The 5,911-nt window shown below is 38.0% G+C and overlaps 1 non-coding gene across 1 annotated transcript; it reads right to left on the bottom strand.

Annotated features, from left to right (window-relative positions):
- Nucleotides 1-5,839: 5,839 nt before the first annotated feature.
- Nucleotides 5,840-5,911, bottom strand: trnat-cgu. Its single transcript has one exon. It is a non-coding gene; the product is annotated as a tRNA-Thr (tRNA).

Genomic DNA, 5,911 nt, shown 5'->3' with positions numbered 1-5,911 from the left:
TATTTGGCTTATACTGTGTGTGTGTGTGTGTGTGTGTGTGTGTGTGTGTGTGTGTGTGTGTGTGTGTGTGTGTGTGTGTGTGTGTGTATTTTTTATTTTTTTTTACTGTTTTTAATTTTCATTATCAGGCTTTTTTAATTAAATTGTGAAAGAACATAATGAGGTGTGTGAGGAGTAAAACAGTGTTGTGTCTTTGCAGATACCTTTATATTGAATATGTTGTTTTAATAAATGACAAAACTACTATTAAAAGAGTTTACAGTTAATTAATATACATTTTGACACACACACATACACACACACACACACACACACACACACACACACACACACACACACACACACACACACACACACACACACACACACACACACACAGGTTTGTGGCACTATCTTTGTGGGGACCCATCATTGACATAATGCATTCCCTAGCCCCTTACCCTAATCTTAACCATCACAACTAAATGCCTAACCTTAACCCTTACCCTCACCCTAACCATAACCTAATTCAATTCCTAATCCTACAACCAAGTCTTAACCCTCAAACAGCCCTTTAAATTTATGGCGTCCAGCATTTTGGCCCCACAAAGCTGTCGGGACCTCACAAGTATACTGGACTCCCGGTTTTTGGACCCCACGAATATAGTTAAACACACACACACACACACACACACACACACACACACACACACACACACACACACACACACACACACACACACACACACACACACACACACAGTGACTCAACCTGATGAGGATTACAGCTGCAGGAGATCCACATAATGAAAAGGCAACTTGAGTATTCCTCTGTTGAAACTCAGTCAATACTCAGCCAGAAGGTAAATGTTAATCAGCAAGATCAGATAGCCGGACCTTACAACAGTCCTTTTATTTGTTTAAAACATGTGCAGGGCATTGCTTGCCTTTTAACTCTGAAGTTGACTCCTTTTGCTTTGGGGTTGTTTCTGACTACACTTCATTCATTGGGGTTTGAAAAAAACACTTTTGGAAATGTTGTGCCCTAATAGGAAAACTGAGGTTTTCCTGCTTTTCTATTTTGAAGTCTGCGGACACTTTCTTTTCTCCTCCCCCAATCTATGTGTTAAATATTCCAGCTGCATTGCCACTGCTATTTCAACCAGATGCAAACTTTACTGTAAAAAATAGGTCTTACTCATTCATGTCCTTTTAAGGCTTTGATAGTATCACAGATTGTTGTGCTTAAAGGGACTTTCCCATGAAGTCAACAGAAAAAAGCTAGAGTCACTAAATAGCTATTAAGTGATCTCATATAGCCTTAATATTATGACAAATTGTGACCCCATTGGCTGTTTGCTCTTTCATCACAGTACTAAAAGAGAAGCATTTTCAAATGCATAGTGGGATGCCTCTACAGGAAAAAGGTCCATCAAACCAGCAGGACGTCACCTGGTTTTGGCCAACAGATGGTGCCATATTCACATTTACTAAACTTGAAACACAGACACAACAGGAACCAAGCGTTCATGTGTACACGCCCAAACAATGAGAGAATTTGCACTTAATAATGATCACGGATACTATTATTTAGATTTGTAAAAAATAATAATTATGTATTGAAGTTCCTAGTAACCTGTTATGACTGTGGGTTTGAATGTTTTACCTGCAGTAAATGACTCTATTTTGGTTTACCACTGTTGGTTTTGGGTTTGGCTTGGGAACCTCTTTCAGATCGAATTGGTAAAAGTCCCGCTGTCAAGTCAAAACCTTCGTTTCCCCTCTGACACCCAGTAAACGGTATCACCACCATGGCTATAATCACAGTAAACACAGCCTTCCCAGACACTCAAGTGAGCTTTTACACTTGAGTTCACACGGAAAATACAATTTCTTTGTTGAATGAGTGCACCGCTCGTAAGTGTGGACTGAAATGGGAGATGATGCCATGGTGCAGTGTCCAAAGTCCAGGACTGGAAATAAGTATCTGGGTCATGGCCCACAAACACTTGCCTGATTGTGTCCAACCTTCAGCGGCTATGAGCTCTGACGTTATGGAAGCCTTACGCCTTCATCCACGACGGTTGCTCAAAGTCCCACTTTCCTGTTTGGGTACGTTGTTCTACCTCTAATCTATGCAAATGAAGAAAAACAAATGTAATGATACAATTAAGGCTAAAAATGATATGTCATGCATTTAATTTAAAGTATTTACATGTAAACACCCTGTGTTATATAAGCATAACAAGACAAAAATACATATGCCTTGTTAACTTTTTAATTGTTCTAAGCACAGAAAGAAACAGTACAGCATCTGTTTGAATTCATGAGATTAGAAACTGAAACATGCTTCACAGTTGCAGTACCCTCATCTAATTTAGCACCCCTGATGGTGTAACACAGGCTGTGCTTTCTCAAGCAAAAATATTTTGATATTGAATGTTTTAAAAGTAACATTTTGGGTTTGCAGTGGGGAAACAGAGTACAGTTTAATTCATCAGGGCTTCTGAGGGATAAACATTAATCTTCTGAAGGTTTATTTGCATCACACAAGGTCTGTCTGTTTCAATTTTTCCCAGGAAGCTGTCTTGTGAACCCATGAGACTCTCTTTGAAAGCAGCCTGAATCCTGGTCCTTTCTTTTCCCTGCTGCCTGTGAAGGTTGATGAGGATGTTCCTCAGAGTGGTTTTCTGCCAGCACACTCCTCTGTCCTGCCCCTGCTGTCTGGGAGTGGCCTTTCAAGGATTTCAGCTCTTTGTGTACTTTCGCCAAGTGCCATCCTCACACAGCCTGTGTCTGTGTCAGCATCTTGTTTACACCTTTATGGGATTGGACCTTGCTCTGTCTGTCTATTGCTGACGTTAAAAGTTGTAATAAATTCACACTGGCTGCAGCTGACATACAAATCCTGGTTAACAACTGACCTTGTATTAATATTTCTGGAGCAGTGTGGCACTCTTAAGGAAATCCTGTGATAGAAGAAACGCCTATTCCACATATGCATGACAGCGTGGTTGTCGCATTGAATTAGTCCATTCTTTAATCTTTAATCCCTGCCAAAGGTAGAAATACTTGGACTGAAGGTAATTGATATCTAAATGTACATAGTTTTTAAAGTATTGTACAAATGAATGATAATGTAGTTTTATCTATACATATTCTATGAACATTTCAAGAGTGATGTTTAGAATTGATCAACGACAAAGTTTAGGAAGTGTAAAAACTATGCAGCTCATTAACATGCCAATATATAGGCCTGTTCTTTATGCTGATATACAAAGTTGTTTTATACAGAATGATGTGGGCATCATCTATCATGTATGTACAGTATTTCATGAGTTAAGCAGCCAAAAAAGGATGAGAAATATGGCCAAAAAGAGTGCCTAATATTTTGAGAATTAAGACTAATGTGAAGAAGTTTAAACTTTTGCTTGTAGTGACCCCCTCTAGCCAATTAGCTCCAGCTTTCGAGGCATATGTTGTTTTGCTTATGGCTGAACATTTCATGCATTGTGTTGTTCCCTAATTGGAAACGCAGCTCTTACTCTTTTTTTAACCAGCTTGGGGAAGTAAGAGAGACTCAATGATGATACATGTTAAATGTTTTTCTGCAAGCCGTGCACCACACAGCTCCCACCTGTGCCACAAAAACACCGGGAAAAGGCAGTCAAGGTTCAGCCAACATAAGGAATGCACACACTTATTATGTTGCTATATCAGGAGTTTAAATAGCAGCTGTGAAAGGTGAAGCTATTTAGAAGGGTCCTGATAAATGCTTTCCTAATCTTGTTGGAGGAAATGTTATGTGACACACTCATTTCCAGTACTGTGTCATATGCTTACATAGGTAGGTACACATTATGGTAAACATTCTTTTTAGATGACATTCTTCTCCAATTTAAACTGTCTCTAGATCTGTTTAACCAACTATGTATAACTGCATAATAATATCAGCTAAGGTTGGTGGATTTTAAAATATATTAAACTATTTTTTCTCTCACCGTCTGTCAAGTCATCTATGAAAAGCTTAATGGCAGCAAATCATCCTGGGGAAAAGAAAAGAAACAAACAAAAAAATTTGAATTTCTCATATTACTTTCATGGATTATAGGATCAGTTTTTTTTATTGTTATTGACACTGTTCACAAGAAATCATACAGGTTACCATGGAAATGAGCTGCTGGCACTGCATCATGAGCTTACTAATAATACTGATAATAATAATAATAATAATAATAATAATAATAATAATAATAATAATAATAATAATAATAATAATAATAATACATTTTATTTGTAGAGCACTTGTTATTGTTAAAATCAATCCCAAAGTCGGAGGGAATAGATCAATCATGATGGTATTGACTGCACAATGCATATGAGGCATTTTTTTAGCGCTCACCTGACAAAAATCTGTTTGTTTTTCATGATAAGGCTGCTCATAGTGTCATAAAGGACAATCTCTTTTTGCACGTCATGATGAATACACTTAAGAACCAGCAAGTTTGCCATCTGGATGTTATTTTCAATGACCAAGGTACTCATCTGTGTGCTAAATGCAGCATTTCATTTTACACTGATGGTAGTTGGAGGTTGGACATTATCCAGCAGTGATGTGCTGTGCATGTTGCTGACTAAGGTTTTTCTAAAAACCACTGCAGCAGCTTCCAGTTGTTTTCTTTCTATCATCATGCGTGAGTTTACAAAGGGTCACTTTAACAGATGGAACGTGATGATACGCTGCTGCAGCAGATATGAATCATTGATGCTGCAACATGGAGCGTTACCCAGGAAACTGTAGTCTGATTAGTGTGAGCTGAGTATATGCGTGATTATAGTGACATTGTCACAATGTGATGTGAAAACATATTTGCATAGGAGACTTAATGGAATATTGTGAAAAAAACAGCATTAAATTACATTTGCTAACATTCTGAAAAATGCACACACAAACTACTGATTGTTGCAGACTGGGCAAAAATGAGAGCAGATGGGTTTTTATTATATACATAACCACTGTGTTTTGAGAAATATACTTTCATATTCAACTCAGAAGATCTCTGCAGGAGCAACAACAATTTTCTGAAACGCATATGTGCTCATTCTGCCTGTAGGATATACTATAATAAAACTCTTCAAATGTTATATGTAAAAGTAATAAGGCTTTACAAGGCCTTTGTATGCAGTGTTCATTTGTGTGCCAAAACCTCTCCACAATGGCTAAAATGTGCTTTTCAATATTTCAAGAAATAATGCTTCTTCTGTTTTATAACAGATAATCTCTTTGAGCTAACGACAAACATAAAAGTGCTAACAACCATAAAATGAGGAAATTTCAATTTGGTATAGAAAATGGAGAGATAGATATGCAAGTGTCTAACAACCTATATCGAAAATATATCCAACCCTCTTCAAACAACAATATGAAGCAATATTGTCCATTTGCAGCATATTACTTTGTTTGTTTGGGTGACTTCCCAACTATTTTTCAAGTCATTTTATTTATATAGCCCAATTTTGCAAATTTGCCACAAGGGGCTTTACAATCTGTACAGCATATCTGTCCTTTTACCCTCGATTCGAACTTAAACTACTCTCATCATCAGCCTGACATGGCTGAAATTCCGTTCTCAGTTCAGTTATAAATAAGACTTGTCTCATTTTGTTTTAAATGACTGCACTTGGCCTTTCTGTGCATCAGGCTCATACTCAGTGGATGATGCCCACACTGCCTCACCTGTGGACCACAGCTGAGTTTCTTTGTTTTGACTACTAATTTAGAGGTTGTTAGTGGCGCGTTGAAGACACAGTCGATGTGTCTATGAATGCACATATAGCGAGTTTAAGTTATTTAATCAAAAGGCACGGACGGGGTTCGAACCCGCGATCTTCGGTTTACGAGACCGACGCCTTACCACTTGGCCACCGCGCC

The sequence above is a fragment of the Sander lucioperca genome, chromosome 21, assembly GCF_008315115.2.
Source record: "Sander lucioperca isolate FBNREF2018 chromosome 21, SLUC_FBN_1.2, whole genome shotgun sequence".
In the NCBI taxonomy this organism is placed as follows: domain Eukaryota; kingdom Metazoa; phylum Chordata; class Actinopteri; order Perciformes; family Percidae; genus Sander; species Sander lucioperca.
The sequence above is the reverse complement of the archived record's forward strand: the minus strand, read 5'-3'. Positions and strand labels throughout refer to the sequence as shown.